The sequence below is a fragment of the Nicotiana sylvestris genome, chromosome 5 (assembly GCF_000393655.2).
Source record: "Nicotiana sylvestris chromosome 5, ASM39365v2, whole genome shotgun sequence".
NCBI classification, from domain to species: Eukaryota; Viridiplantae; Streptophyta; class Magnoliopsida; order Solanales; family Solanaceae; genus Nicotiana; species Nicotiana sylvestris.
This window is the reverse complement of record NC_091061.1, coordinates 34,184,758-34,202,793: the sequence shown is the minus strand read 5'-3', so window position 1 is coordinate 34,202,793 and position 18,036 is coordinate 34,184,758.

Sequence of the window (18,036 nt, the reverse complement as noted above, 5' to 3'; positions counted from 1 at the left end):
TTAAATAATGGGCTATATGATCACTTTCTCATCAAATGTTACTGAATGCGTCAATCTCTTTGTTCTTCCATATTCATATCATATATTAAGATCTACTAAATTGTTAGTGATTATTATTATTTAGGTATCATACTGATTTTATGTTTAATTACTAAATTCGGTTAACCTTGAAAGTGTACATCAACGAAACATTATTGTCATACGACTAAAAAAATAACTATTATGTGTTACTAAGAAAATTCTCTCATAAGAATATTTTAATAGATAATATGTTTGTCAATTTTTTTTATATTTTTACTAAATATATATTTACTTATCAAAATTTTTAAAAAGTAAGATTAACATAATATTTAAGTAACAAATTAAAAACCCTAAAAATCCGACAAAACCGAATCAATCCAATCCGATATAGTTGGTTTGATAAAAACCAAACCAATCCGGTCTATGTACACCTCTATCAGTAATATAGTTATGGTTGATTTAAACCTATAGCTTTTAATCTAGATATGTACTTATTTGCTTAAAACTCACAGAAATTGTTAAAATTATTAAACTATAAATTCATAATTCAAATAAGGTGGTGAATTCAGTAGTTGAAACCCGCGTATTAAACCCATAGAATTAAAATCCTAGTCCGTCTAGATAGGATAGAAGTACTTCCGCAAGGAAGGTTTATTAAGCATAGAGGGTTTTAAATAGCCAACTTGAAAATGTAATCGGTAAAAAATATGTTAAATTTTTTTTAAAACCTAAAATATCTCAACAACCTAAAAATCTAACAGAGATTTAAAACGAAAAGTAAATCTATCATATAACTAAGCAACTTATTATGCTAAAAATGTCACCAGTTTAATGGTTTGTATTAACATTGGTTGAATAATATATTTTCCTCATCTACCTGTATCGAATACGTATTCATAGGTGGGTCCATGTAACATGTCATAGTTACATTTTAAATTAACTAAACTTAGTGTACGCGCGTTGTGCGTGTATCCCATCTCCATGAGTAATTTTTTTCTAAAATTATATGAGTATTATTTTAATTTTCTAACTCAATAAAGGATAAAAGTTAGGTCTTATAGAAGTCTTCGATCATAATTCAACATTATTCTAGTTTTATAATTTTTTTAGTTTAATTTCGCAAGTTATCACACATCCCTTTTAGTTTGAAAAAACACAATCTTAAAGATTTAAGAATTTTTATGAAAATATCTTTGAAAAGAAATTCTCAAATTCATTTGAGAAGACATACTTTTATTAGGATTCTTCAAAGTTTATCTCCTCAAATGGTATAATAATTTATTATTTATATAATTTTGCAAAATGTGTGCGCGTAAAGAAAGCATTCCTTAAACATGAAAATTTAAGATGACAAACAAGTTATTCAAACATAATCATTTCTCTAATTTAATAATTTATGAAAAGTTATTGAAATCCCATCATACTTTGCATGTGGAATATGTATGTGCAAGTTAGGATTCTTTGTCGAGAAAAGTTATTAAATATTCCAATATCAAGGAAGGAGTTATAATTATTTTACATATGGAAAGAATTATTATTACTTAATTTTAAATATAAATATTAAGAATTTTAAATAGTTCAACTAAGAAAAAAATTTAATACTCTAAATTTTAGTTAATTTTAAAGTCCTAAATATTTAAAAAAAATATAATATGAGTATTATATTTAATGTAACGTTATTTTAAGTTGTAAAAAGGTGATTAACATTTTACCTAGAGATTTCGTGTTTTTACTGACTTATCACTAGATTAGAATTGTTATTTCTTCTAACTTCCTCAATTAACAAAGAGCAAATTATGCTATATATCTATTCTACCCAAAATAATTACCCGCCTTTACCTATTCTAGAAATAATTACAATATATACTATGTAATTCCCCGTTAATTCTTCTTTCTATTTTCTTCTTGTTAAAGCTAATTTTTCTCCTCCTTTTTGCTTTCTTCTCTTATCACTTTCTCTGCTCTTTCTTTCCTTTTGCCAATATCCCTACATTTTTTTTATTAGATATATGATCTATTTATCTCTCTCTCCTATCTTTATCATTTGTCCCAACAAAAAAAAAAAGCTAAAAAAGAAAAATCTATCAAAAAAGGATAAAAATTTCTACGATTTCAATTTGCTACAAATTTGTGAGGTTATGTATGTAATACCAAATTTTAATTGCCGACGCTCTTTGTGGCAAGTTTTGGTGTTAATGATGATTTTTTGAAGATTTAATTATGACAAACATTAATCTGCCATGGGAGGACCTTGAATCTTGAAACTCATAAATTGGGTTTGTTGAGTTTGTGGTTATTTTGATCCGATTCTGATCCCGTATGTTCGAAATGTTAGTTGGAGGAAGTGGCTATATTCTGAGTCAATTTGGTGGAGATTTTAGAGTAGATTTTTAAATTTTGGGTTGAAATTGAGTTGAACTAGCAAAGAAGATAGATTTGTACTGTATACCAAAATGGTATATTGTCACGACCCGACTGATAATTTTGCTTTTTAGAATCCCGTTCCCTTGAATAAAACTTCCCGCGCTTGCTTAAACTAATTTATGACCTGCGCGGATGGTTGGTTCGGGATTTGGAAAAGTTTGGGTTGAAATAAGCTCATTTGATTCCTTAAGATTTTCTCAAACAGCTAAGTTTAATTTTGGTCAACATTTCTAGCAAACAGATCCGGATTTGTGTTTTGACGATCCCGGAGGGTTCGTAGGAAAATACGAGACCTGGGCGTATGCCCGAAATCGTTTCTGAGGTCCCTAGCCCGAGTAATAAATTTTTATTGGAAATTGTTAAACTGAAATTCTAAGGATTTAAAGAAATTAAATAATGATTGATCATGTTGGTATCGGGCCCGTATGTTAGTTCTAGAGCCCGGTACAGGTCCAATATAACATATAAGATTTTCCCGTAAAATTTGGTGTCAATCCAAGTAATATAAGTACGTTTCGGCACGTTAGAAGTGAATTTAAGAACTTGAAGTTCATAAGTTTGAATCAATTGGTATTAGGGGGTGATTATTGGATTTAGCGTTGTTTCGGGCGTTCCGAGGGTTCGAGCGAGTCCGTTTCATGATTTCAGACTTGTCGGTATGTTCGGGCGGGGCTCAGGAGCCCCGAGAGTCAATCAAACGAGGCTCGAGTGAAGTTGAAAAATTTGGGAAGAGCTGAAGCTTCAGGTTGCTATCAGAACCGCACCTGCGGTTGGCTAGCCGCAGGTGCGAGACCGCAGAAGCGGTCCACCTCTCGCAGATGCGGCCAAGCTAGGCCAGGCACAAAGCCGCAGAAGCGGAGCCGCAAATGCGGCCCAGTGGTGATTTTGTAGAAGCGGCTCCTTTCCGCAGATGCGGTGGGCGCAGGTGCGGCCCAGAATCATAGATGCAGAAATCACTGAAGCAGTAAGCTTCATTTAATACGGGATCCAACCATTTTTGCCCATTTTGCACTCGTGTATTGGGCGATTTTGGAGCTCTTGAGAGGAGATTTCCACCTAGCATCTTGAGGTAAGCTCAACCCCCTTATTTGTAAGTTTAATACTCGAGTTTTGGGTAGATTAACACCTAAAGATTTGGAAAAATCAAGGGGTTAGAGCAAAACCTAGGGTTTTGTAAAACTTAGATTTTACCACGGAACTGATTATGAAATGAATTAGAAATCATATATTATTGATCCTTAGGTTATAAAGAACAATTTTCTTCAAAAAATTTCAGGATCCGGGCACGTGGGCTCGGGGTCGGATTTTAGGAAACTTGTGTTTAAGGTTGGGAAATTGTTTTAATAGTTAGAATGTGATCTTGTGAGCTTGTATTGACTAGTTCTTACCCCATTTAACTAGTTTTTGATCGTTCAGCTCCAAATTGAGAGTTCAGACTCGTTCTTGGTATTGGAAGTGCACTTTGGAGCGAGGTAAGTCTCCTTTCTAACCTTGTAAGAGAGAATTGTCCCCATAGATGTAATAATTAAATAAATTGCCACTAAATGCGGGGGCTACGTACGCATTGGGTGACGAGAGTCCGTGCATAGCTACTATTATGTTAATTGTTCGGGTAGTTTAGGACCCGTATCATGCTATATTTGTGATTGTTTATATATTTTCTTGCTAATGTGATCACTTAGGATATGCTAGAGAATTAGATATGAACATAAGTGAACGTATGTACTTGTTGAACACTTGTATGAATTTATTTGACTATAAATGCGTCTTCATGTGTCTTCCTGATGATAATTGATATTTGTTGATCGGGCCGATCGCCTCAGTAGAAATAGATGCATCTATGGTTCGCACCATTCGACCCTCTGGCAGTACACAGTTTCTTTTCTGTTGGATCGGGTCGTCGACCTCGGCATAATGTACGCATGATATCTATGTGAAATCTATTCATGACTTGCTTGGTTCGGTGTTTGAAATGTAAATGTCTAGCTGTGATATTGTTAAGAACATGACTTATTACTCCTTGCTACAAACTGTTAAATTATTTGTGACTTCCATGCTTAGCATAATACTTTATTATATTATTTGATCCTAGTAAGTATCAAGTCGACCTCTCGTCTCTACTTCTTCGAGATTAGATAGGATACTTACTGGGTACATATTGTTTATGTACTCATACTACACTCTTGTATTTAATTGTACAGGATCTGAGGCAGGTACATCTGGTTATCAGTCTGGTGCGCATCCCTGTTCAGCGTCCGAGACTTCCACAGTGAGCTGCTCCCTTCCTGTGCCGTTCAACAACTTGATGGAGTCTCTCTATATTTTTGCTGTCTATTCTATTTCAGACAATATGATAGATTTATTATTTTGTATATTCTACTAGTTGCCCACAACTTCTGACACCAGGTCTTGGCACACACATTAGTAGACTATTCTTTTGGGAATTATATAATTATTTTTGGTACATTACTGGTTATTTCTTGTTTTAACTTTAACTTAAGAAATTACTGCAATTATTTTGGTAAAAGTAAAATGAGAACTTATTTATATTTCCGCGTTGGATTGTCCGGCAATGGTGTTGGGCGCCATCATGACCTATAATGGAAATGAGTCGTGACATATATTGTATACTCTATTGGTATACAATAATTAATTCAAGAGCATATAATTAACTACAATAGTATACTACTAATGTTTTTTAAGGAATGAACCAATCCTCTATATACCAAAATAACATATTATATACCATTTTAGTTAATTCAATAGTGTATAATTTATTGCGTTGAACTGACGAAGAAGAATTTGTGTTGTATACCAAAATGATATACTATATACCATTTGGTACAGTTCATTCCAATAATAATCTATATAATGTAATGGTATACTCTTACAATTAAGTACTTTTAAATTTTTTTTGAAATTTTTATTGACAACTAATATTATTTCAGTTTTATAATTGAATTAAAAAAAATTAAACTCTTTGCATACAATTGCATACCCTATTGGTATAGCTATATACTATACTGGTATCATATGTTAGTTGGAATATTTTTTGGTTGTATTAGCTACATTTAATTGGTGCACTGTTTGATTTTTCTTTAATAATAGTAGAATATACAGTATTTTGAATTTTTTTAATTTTCCTTTATGCATGTGTATTATGTAATCATTTTGATTTTTTCTTTATGCTTTTGTTTTATATAATAGTATTATAGTACAATATCTTGAAATACATTATTATATTAATATGTGGTACATTATTTTTTATTTTTTCTCTTTATGCATGTGTATTATGTAATAGTAGTATAGTCATATATATAGTTGCCTGGAATTAATTCGTAGAACTATATACCCATTGGTATAATTATATGTCATATTGGTATCATATGGTAGTTGGAATATTTTTTGGTTGTTTTAGCTACATTTTTAAGTGAATTCTATTCTGAAGTGATTTATATGATCATGTTTTGTTGTGTTGGATTTTCTTGTACCTATGGACATAGATTTTGTATATTATGTAATAGTTTTTATATTTATATGCAGTTGTTGGAATGACCACGTACAACTATATACCCTATTAGTATATCTATATATTATATTGGTATCATATGCTAGTTGAATTATTTTTTTGGTTGTATTAGCTGCATTTAGTTGGTACACTATTTGGTTTTCTTTTAATAATAGTAATATAGTACAATATCTTGAAATACTTTATTATATTAATATGTGGTAAATTATTTTTTTATTTTTCTCTTTATGCATGTGTGTTATATAATAGTAGTATAGTCATATAGTTGCCGAAAATTAACCAGTAAAACTGTACACCATGTTCGTATAGTTATATGCAATATTGGTATCATATGGTAATTTGAACATTTTTTTGATTGTTTTACCTGCATTTTTAAGTGAATTCTATTATGAAATTATTTATATGGACACGATTTGCAGTGTTGGATTTTTTTTTGTGCCGATGGACATAGATTATGTGTATTATGTAATAGTTTTTATAGTTATATGCAATTGTTCGAATGACCCCATACAACTATATACCCTGTTAGTATACGGAATGAGCAGGTTGCCTTGCGAATATTTAGCTTGCAATGCGAGCATGTAATTTTCTCATACTTTTATTGCATTCTTTAATGTTTTGGTACAATAGAATAGTCACAGATAGTTGTAGCAATATTCTAGAGCAATCATATACTATGTTGGTATACATGTATACCATATTGGTATCAAATGGTACTAGAAGTCATTTTTGCTACTTATATTTTTATTGCATTTTCTTATATTTTATTATCATTTCTATTCTAACTAGTATATGTGGAGATTTGATGGCCGTAGATTATGTTTTCTTGCTCCATAACTGGTAGTGTTATTGCTAATGGTAGAGTGTGTACGGATATTTGTAAGGAAGGAGATCTAGGTTTGCATGGCAATCACGTAAAATTAGAAAAGGAACAAGAAATAAAGAAAAAAAATAAAAAGAAAAAAAATAAAGAAGGAGTCAAATTTGAGTGTGTAATACGATTTGGGCAAAAATAACAATAATACGATCTGGGCAAAAATAAATGAATAAAAGAGAAAAAAGAAAAAAAGTAAGAAGAAAACGAGAAAAAAGAAAAGGAGAAAAGAAAGAAAAAAGGAAAAAAAGAAAAGAAGCATAGAAATAAAAAAGAATTGGAGAAAAAAAGAAAAATTCCCCACAAAAACTATTATGGGTAAGAAATGTAATTAGTTTGATGGGTAAAAAAATAAATGGGTAGATAAGGGTAAATAGTTTTGTTTTTGTGGGTAACTGTTGTCACACCTCCTTTTTACCCGCGCCACCGCAAATGGGCACAGAGAAGTTTTTCCAATTAAAAGACAATCGAAACAGGATTATTATTAAAGAATCAGAGTCGCCACTTGGGAGATTTATGGTGTCCCAAGTCACCGGTTTTCATCCCGAATCGAGGAAAAGAATGACTCTGTTTAACAGTCCGCGAACCAGAAATCCGAGTGAGGAATTCTGTTAACCCGGGAGAAGGTGTTAGGCATTCCCGAATTCCGTGGTTCTAGCACGGTCACTCAACTGTCATATTCGGCTTGATTATCTGATTTTATACATATTGTAACTAATGTACTTTTAACTTTTAACCGCTTTTATTATTATCATTATTTTTAAAGGGAATTGCAACGTCGTGAAAACGTATTTCTAACCATGTCACAATCAATGTACCCGTGGTTATCGACATATTTCAACTTCGTTGAGATTTGGATTTGGGTCACATAAATGTGCACCCGAATTTAAGAAAGTAATTTATTAAAAGGTGCGCCTAAAGCGACTAGCATATCATTATTTTGGGCAAGGCCGTGAAATTTGCTAAACGGCCCTTCTCGAAATCTAAGTAACTTTATAAACACGTACAGAGGGCCCTGCAGCTTGTGCGTTCTATTCGACGAGGCTCATTTCGTTTATTTTAAAAGGATCGTCCTAAAGTGACTACATTCTTCTATTTTTCGTTCGTCTCTAAAATGAAAGAAGAAAAGATCCTAATTATATTACATGTTATAGCCGAGTTCCAGACACAGTTTGTTAAAGCAGAATATAAAGGTGCATATGGGCAGTCCGTTTGCCAAGCATGGGCCCAGGTCCAACGTAGGTAGTATTAAACTGGACCTGGGCCATTTTGTTCCAATATTGAGGCCTAGTTAAACTATTCTACATATATTCAAAATTTGTAATGCTGAAAAGGTAAAAATGATGATATCTAATTAAACAAATTACCCAAATTTTAAAGAATCAATCAGTTGGAGTGAGGTAACTTAGAGGTCTAATTTTAATTCTAACTTCAAACCATTGAATGTTGAAACTAGACTGCCACGGTAATTAAAATGGTCTACTGGACCTGATTTTATTTGACATGCATTTGAACATATAGTAAATGATAACCAAACTAAAATGAATAGAATATCATTGACTACATTACTACAAAACTGCTCAGTTATACCAAGGGGGCATCGAATTACATAAGAATAGTATATAGCATGTTCTAATTACAATTAATGAAATGAAAAGAAAAAGATATATCAAGACTTCAAACTTCCATTCTTTCATAATGTACATGCTTCCATATTTTCAGCTTACAATAATCAGTGTATCAGTTGTGTACCTGATATTGGAGAGCAAAAGCAGAAGTAGCATGCAACAACAACAACACCCATCAATAGATTTTAAAAAACCGAGCAGAAATCCAGCAACACCCAATGAAACAGTAGCAAATAACCAAATAGCAACCCAGAAAAACCCAACTTGAAACCCAGCAATACCAAACAATCACAGGCAGAATGCAGAGTGAACCAGAAGCAAAAGATGTAATGGAACCGTTCTGATTTTTCGTTCTTTCAACACTCAAAATAGAACATACTCAGACTACTGACTCTCAAGAGAAACTGAATTCTTAACGTTAAAATCTAGTCCTTTTTCTCTCAAATTCTGACTCTCCAAGATTTAAAAGTTAGTCAATTTTTTACTTAAATTCTGCCCCCCTTCAAAATCCAGCCTCCACACCATTTTATACAAGTATGCCCCTCTTAAACCTACTGCCCGACCCTTTTCCTTATTCAAATCAGAATTTTCTACTAAAATCTGATTTTTTCACTTTAAATCCCACTAAGAAAGCTTTTTCTTATTTTCAGCCCCCCCATTCCCTTTTGTTCTCTATTAGTGTATTAATAATACCCCACTAACAAAGCACTAATACTAAAATATAATCCTAACTATTTCATTCCTAAATCATCCCTGAAAATCCCTTAATATTACTGCCTCCTAATACAATTATTTAACTGTATTAAAACCTTAATTCTGAAATTTGTTTAACTAGCAATTAACCAAAACTAATTTGATTAACAGCTATAACCAATTCTCTTAACAAACTGAATTATTAAGGTTGAGTTCCCCTTGAATCTCATGGACTGAATTTGAATCACAACATATAACTCAACAGAATCATTATAACTGAAATTGAAACTAAACCAAAAATGAGCATGAATGCAGGTAACATGAATGCAGGTTCATTGTCAGCCTATTGACAATGCCCTGAAGCTAAATGTCCATAGATCAAGCACACACAACATTCAACCTTAAATCATTTTACGAAACTACTGATAAAACTAGACTTAATCGATGATAACTGATTAAACGATTGCCTACAACAATTGACAGCAATTACTCAGAAACAGATAATCAGGCCATTCAAGTAGCAATGACAAGAACAAGGATTTATAATAAAGCTAAACTAATCGACGAATTTATTCGAATTGACTACACAACCTATAATTAACAACGAATAGAAACAAATTCGACCAAATAAAAGGTCTGAGGGAGAGGAACTGGACAATCGACAAAAGAAATTGAAAAACCAAAAAAACTAAACTAAACAGATAAACAGAATAAACAAACACAAACTGGGACAAATAAGAAATGGAAAATACCTCTAGAACTCGGGACATGGACAACCCTGAATCGAACTCAAACTCGAACTTTTTGAGGTCGAACTGACCTTAATCGAGTGTTCTCAACTGAGAACACTTCGACTAAAGTCGGTTAGACCCCAATCCCTCCTTTAGTTGGGACAGATTTCACCCTTTGGATTGCTAGGGTTCTTGGGGGTTTGATTTGGGGTTCGAACAGTTCTGGTCAGATTCGAACCAAATCCACGGTGGTTTGGTGACGAGGTAGGTAAGGGACATGTATGGTATGAGTTTGGGACTGGTTGGGGTAGATCTAGGTCCTGCTCGAATCTTTGATTGAAGATTCAAGAAGTTAGAGGTTGATTCGAGGCAAGCAACCAACATATCCATAACGAGGGTGGTCAGGGGGTGCCTTGGTGTGAGTTTAAGGCAGATTGGGGTAGGTTCAGGCTTTGCTCGAATCTTCAAATGAAGATTCGAGAAGTTTGAGGATGATTCGAAATAAACGGGTACTGGATTTGGATTGGGGGTGGTTAGGAGTTTCAGGGGTGTTATTTTGGTGGCCGGCGGCGTCGTTGCCGCCGGGTTTCAGGCGAAGGAATGCCATGGCGGCTAGGGTTTGGGGGAAGGGCTTCGTCTCTAAGACGATGATGAACAGGGTATGTCTTAGGGGGGGTGTGAGGAGAGGGGGTTAAGTTTATATACGGAAGGGATGGTCTAATCCTGGCCGTCGGATCAGGCACGATCAATGGCCTGGATTAGTTCATCACCTGGAGACGGTGTCGTTTTGGGGTAGTGCTGGGGCGGGTGTGGTTCGGGGTAAGCGGGCCGGGGTCGGGTTTGGCCAAAGCTTTGGGACCGTTTGATCGGCTGAGATCAACGGTCCAGATTGAAACGTGTCCAAACGGCGTCGTTTGGTTCTGGTGGGGGTGGACCAGGTATGGTAGACGGGTCTGGGCTGGTTTGGCGTGGGTTTGGACGAATTTTGTTTGGGCTTGAGCATTTTCTGGCCCAAATTTGATTTCCTCTTTTATTAACTCCTTTTCTTTTCTATTCCTCTAAAAAATTAAAACTCAAAAATCTTAAATTAAATTATAAAACACCAAATTAACTTAAACATACTAATTAACTCTAACTAATAATTATCACAAATAATTAAATGACAAATTAAAAGAAAATCACACAATTTTAACTAAAATTACAAAAATATGTTATTATTTTTTTTTTTTTTGAATTTTCATTTTTGTAAAATGCCTCATTATTAATTAATTCCAAAAATATAAAAATCCAATCCTAAATGCAAGTGTTATGTATATTTTTTTATTTTTTTATAATGCATTAATAAAATTAAACATGCACGTAAACCTATGCAAATAAACAGGAAAATCGCACAACATTTCCTAAAAATAACACATAATTAAAGAAAAGACCTAATTTTGAGAATTATTTTAGAGTAATTCGTATGAGGCAAAAATCACGTGCTCACAACTGTGTCATTCCCTCGTTAACAAGACCCTTTAATAACACAATCTGGCTTGAGTGCCAATTCGAGAAGCGAACCAGCATAAATAAAAATTAAATAAAAGTTACCTATGGTCAAGTTGGAAGTGAGGGAGATTGCTTCAAAATACAGAATAGTCCTTGAATGACTTGGTCTTTTAATGTGTTCCTTTCAGAGATTTTGACATGTGAATCTAGGCATGGAGTAATATGGAAAAATAAATAATAAAGGGTGATTGGTGGAGGCTTTATGATCGAATAAATTGCTAGGGTTCTTTTTATAGATGTGCTTTTCTAACCTGAATAGGACTTTATGTTAGATATAATAAAAAAAAATTAGTTGATTTTAAACTCTTAAATATTAAAAAAATAATTAAATGACTATTTTGTCCAATGTGAAATTAATTTTTAAAGGGTAAAAAAGACGAACGATATTTCGCTAAGAACTTTCGTGCTTTTAATATAATACTAGTCTTAGGGCACGCGCTTTGCGCGTGTATATCAATGAGTATATAATTTTAAAAAATTACGTAAATATTATTAAATAATATATTTGAGTTATTGAATAAAAATTAAAAAAATAATTTATTTATTTTTGCATTCGAGATTCACGCCTTTATAATGATATAGAAAATAGAGATACTTTTTTAAACTCCTCTTACTCGAATAACATCTTTTTCTTTTCATCGTTCGCATAATATTTAAAAATTATATTTAATTATTAGAAAAATAGCTAATTAAGTACATACATCTTAATTTAATCGTAAGAATATATAGTGTCCTCCCCTTAGAATTATAAGTTCAAACATATTTCATATAAAAATTGTCGTAAACAAATATAAGCAAAGGACAATGTAATACTGTTATTTCTCCCCAAACAATATTTATGTTAAGACAATAAAATATTGCTATTTCTCCCAAACAATATAAGTAAATGATAATAGATCTTTGTGGTCTGGACCTTACCTGGACCCCGCACATATAGTGCACCGAGCTTTCTTTAATATTTATATTAAAGTCCTAAATATTAGGACTTCCTACATAATTTAACACAAGAAATATTTTATAACCAAATTAGTTGATTTCAAAGTACTGTATATTACGATAATAACTAAATTACGATTTTGTCTAATGTGAAGTTTAATTTTAAATGGTAAAAAAAAAAGCGAACAATATTTCATTAAGGGCCTTCGTGCATTTAATATAGATAGATCGAACGATATGTAAGTTATTATGTATTCTAGAAATTAATCAATTTAGTAGTGTACTTGATTAATCTTCTCTTTTTTTAACGTTTTAATTTAAAATCTTACAAATGATATGGAGATTAGACGTGGTAAAAAGAGAGTATTGTTTTTCCTTTTGAAACAAAAGTCTTTATTGTATTAAAATCACGTCTTCCTATTGTAAATAAAATTGTAATACAATCTAATAAGGAAAGATTAACAAATTAATTCTAGTTGATTTTAAAGTTCTAACTTTAGGAAAATTAGCATAAATGGTCATTTAATGTTTATTCCTAAATATTAGGAAGGCAACTTAAATTACAATTTTATCTAGTGTAAAGTTGATTTTTTAAGGGTAAAAAAATTAAACGACATTTCGCTAAGAACCTTCGTGCTTTTAATATAGTATAGATAAATATAGATAGATATAGATATAGATGACTTGGCCAAGCCGAATTGTTCAAACTGTAACGTGTAATTAGCCTCTTGGGATGGTCAAGGATGTCGAATTCACTTGTGCAATAGGCTATGGCTTACACGATATGTACTAGACTCGTGCAAAATGAGATTTTTTTTCTTCATAGTTTTGGTAATATCATGTTCTTTTATCCTATTAATTATTATGCATTTCAAATGTAAGTCTTCGAATCCTATGATAGTACACCATTCATACTCTATTTTGCTCCCTAATTTTACATTCCATCAATTCGTATAAAGCGGTGACGGATCACTATATTATATTGTAAAATACTCATAGTTGCCTGATACATTTATAAGTTCAGATCTACTATTTATTATAATTTTAATAATTATTTTATGTATATATGTATGTTCCGCGCCAAAAATACTGAACAAACATATATGTTTACTGTCTAAAAATAACAATCAGCACGTGCACTTTTATTTACGTAAATTATGTCTTCAACATTGGACAGACTATCACGACCCGAATTTTCCACCCCCGAAAATCGTGATGGCGCCTACTCGTGAAAGTTAGGCAAGCCGACAATTATAATTTTACCACCATTTTTATTAATCAAACAGGAACAGATTTTAGCTAAATAAAATAATTAAGAAATGCGGAAAGGATATAAAAGTGTCACAACTCAAGTACATAACTACCCTATAGATCTTGTGTCACAATCCACGAACAACTAAGATTTACTACAAATATAAGTCTGAAAGAAGTACAACTGTTCTCGAAATAGAAGAGACAACAGAGAAACTAAAGCGAGGAAAGGGAGACTTCAGGCTCTGCGAACGCCAACAAATCTACTTTGGTCTCCCTGGACTGAAGGCAACTGCCTCAAGCTACTCACAAGGTCCGACACCTAAATCTGCACAAAAAGTGCAGTATCAGTACAACCGACCCCATATACTGGTAAGTATCGAACCTAACCTCGGCGAAGTAATGACGAGGTTAGGACACGACAACCATATAAACATGTACAGTTAAATCATATACGAACAGAACAATAATAACATGATATAACAGATAAAGATGGGAAGGGGAACATGCTGCGGGGAATATCAAATTCTAACAGTAATTCAATAGAGAAGCATAATGAACACCATATTTGTATCAACAGGAATAATGACACAGTAACACATGCACGACATCACCCTTCGTGCTTTTACTCTCGTCCTCACCATAAGAAACAACAGAAATGGCACGACATCACCCTTTGTGCATTAACTCTCATAATCATGGCACGACATCACCCTTCGTGCATTAACTCTCACAATATCGGCACAACATCACCCTTTGTGCATTAACACTCACTCACAATATCATGCACCCTTCGTGCTTTACACTCTTCCTCACCCAAACAATAGGAACAATACATCCCGACAAAGGATTCAACAATAAAAATAATAACATCCCGGCAACAGAATCAACAATAGAAATAATAACATCCCGGCAAGGGAATCAGCTATAACCAATCTCGTTTCAACAGTTAACTTCACAAATTAAATATCAACTTGAGTCAATACTCAATAATGGTTAATTACCAAGAAAATATCATAAGTCTTGTTCAACATGAATAATCATCAACTTAAGCAAGAATAGTACAAATTAAGAATCACAACGTTCACGGTTTAAGACTCACTTGCATGCTCGACACCAATGTATAGATACTCGTCACCACACCTATACGTCGTACTCAACACTAACACGTAGCAAATAAAACAACAACTCATATTCCCTCAAGCTAAGGTTAGACCAAACACTTACCTCAATTCCACGGACAAAATCAAGCCTCAATTACAGCTTTACCTCCCGGTTCCTCTTCCAATCCGCTTGTATCTAGTCATAATTTACTTAATAAAATCAATAAATGCTAAATAAATCAATTCTAATGCATGAATATAGATTTCCCAATATTTTCCCCAAAAAGTCAAAAATCGACCCCGAGCCTGCTTAGTCAAAACTCGAAGTTTGAACCAAAATTCAATTACCCATTCACCCACGAACCCAAATATGCAATTGACTTTCGAAAATCCTAATTTCTACCCAAGAACACCCAATTTCCCATGAAAAACCCTAGATTTTGAAGTGAAATCATGTAAACAGATGAAATAGATTGAAGAAAAAGAGTTAAGATTCATTTACCAATAATTTGGGGAAGAACTTGCTCTAGGAAAATCGCTCTTTGGAGTTTTGGTTTTGAATTTTTGAAGAATGAAATGAAAATCCCATCTAAAATCTCACTTAACAGGCTGCAGTTATCGTAATTGCGATCGGGGGTTCGCAATTGAATTTACTGCTGCCTTCGCATTTGCGACACATATGTCGTATTTGCGACTTCTGGGGCCTTCGCAATTCCGGCCAAAGTTTCGTATTTGCGAGGTTGGACTTCCCAGGCCTTCTTCGCATTTGCGACAATATTGTCGCATTTCCCAGGCCGGCAGACTTCGCATTTGCGAAGCCTGATCTCGCATTTGCGAGATCAGAGGCCTGTGCAAAACACCAGATGCACAACTCGGTTTTCTTAAGTTCTAATCACTCTGTGGCCTATCCAAAACTCACCCGAGCCCTCGGGGCTCCAAACCAAACATGCATGCAAGTCTAAAAATACCATACTCGTGTGATTAAATCATCAATATAACATCAACAACTACGAATTTAACCTCAAACTCATGATTTTCCTCAAGAACATTTCAAATTTACTATTTTAACAACCGGACGTCCGAATCACGTTAAATCAACTCCAATTTTTACCAAATTTTACAGATACGACTTAAATATTATATTAAACCTGTACCGGGATTTGAAACCAAAATACGGACCCGATACCATCAAGATCACACACCATTTCATTTCCAAAAGTCCTAATATTTTCCAGCAAGTAATTTTCTTTAAAAATTCTTTTCTCGGGCTAGAGACCTCAGAATTCGATTCCGGGCATACGCTCAAGTCCTGTATTTTATTACGGACTCTACGGGACCGTCAAATTACAGGTCCAGGTCCGTTTACCAAAAATATTGACCGAAGTCAACTTTAATCAGTTTTAAAGGTCAAATTCAATATTTTTCTTAAATTTCACATAAAAGCTTTTCGGAAACGCACCCGGACCGTGCACATAAATCGAGGAGAAAAAAAATGAGATTTTTAAGGCCTCAGAACTCGGATTCGAATTCTAAAATATAAGATGACCCTTTGGATCATCACACAGTGATTTGGTTAAAAAAGTTTGAGCTATTTCAAAACTGCTCGGGCTCCATATGTGTAATGGTAGTATATATGTTTAGCTAGGAAGAGGATAAAAGTATTTTCTCTAGGTAGGTTTTATTGCTCCCAAATAAAACGTGGAATAAGCAATTTAAGTTTCTCTCAGATATTTATAGGTATATAAGTTAAGACATTATTGTTTAGGATCTTTTCTTATTTTATTATGAAAACCAACTCCGTAACTTTATTATCCCTTACCAAGGGAAAAAAAGATACATCGAAAGGAAGAAGATATTGCCGTGGTTCCGAGTATTTTTTTTCTGAGATAAGTGATGACAATACAATTAGCTAGCCAGACGTGATAAAAATTTTAAAATGAAATTACAATAATTCAATAAATAATTACGGATTACGAGCACAGCATTATTCTCAATCAATGGAGTAATAATTATTATGAAAAAATTGGCATATGCTATGAAATATATTATTTGTATGGATGTCCACTGCACAAATATAACTTCCACTGCTCTTCTTTATTATGTAAGTAACCTCCCCACTATTCTTTATAATTATGGTTGTAACTCCCACAACTCCATAACCTCCTCCATGATCTTCCCCCATGATCTCAATAGTTAATACGATTTTCATGACATCCGTTTGTATTACCTTAATGTCATCCTATAAATAGAGGGTTTGGGCATCACATTGTACACCCTTGAATACATAAAGAAACAAGAATCTTTCATCTTTCTCCCTACATTCTTGTCTATTTTATTGTTTCATATTGTTACTTTGAGCTTAGAATCTTAACAACATAGACGGTTTTGCGCTCTCTTTTTCGGCAATTATCGGGCTTGAAATTCTAGCTATTTCCTTAATCATTTAATACTTATAAATAATTAAATAAATAATTAATATCCAATTTTGAAGTTTTGAGGAACCACGTGGAATTAATTTCCATAGAAGATCGATTAGAGAATAATTTCAAAAGGGCTTAATGCAACTCAATGCCATTTTTACCTGACAAATTTGATGAGTCTGCAGTTTCCAAACATAAGAAAACCCACCAACAAATCCAAATTTAAGTTTGACAGACATAAGTTTCGATTGCCACATTAACTATATCAATACACCAATATATGTTTATAAGCACACAATAATTAAGACCATATTATTGGGTTCGTACTTATGAAGGACTAGCTATATAGTTTGAAATTACTCCCTTCGTCCGAGATTATTGTTGAAGAGCTCAGCTATGGAGTCAGACGAGAGCATCCACATAAGTAATTAGAGAGAAGAGAAGAGAAGCTTTCAACTGATGCCATTGAATGAATAGTAAGAAATGAAATCTGTATTGTGTTTATAACTAACTAACTGTTACTTATACAACTAACCACCGACTTTTCTTAACTTAGATATAGCTCATTGACAACTGTACACCCACACACCTAGAGTTCTCTACACTCTCCCTCAAGCTGAGGGATGAAAACAAGTTCTTCATTCCCAACTTGCTCATTAAGTAATCATGTTGTGGACTACACAGGCTCTTTGTCAGCACATTTGCAAGTTGTTCTTTGATTCCAATATGTTGTGTTTGAATCAGACCTTCCTGAATTTTCTCTCTCACAAAATGACAGTCTATGTCAATATGTTTTGTCCTCTCATGACAGATGGGATGGGCTTCAATTTGAATAGCAGCTTTGCTATCACAAAAAAGTTCTATTGGAACCTCAATCT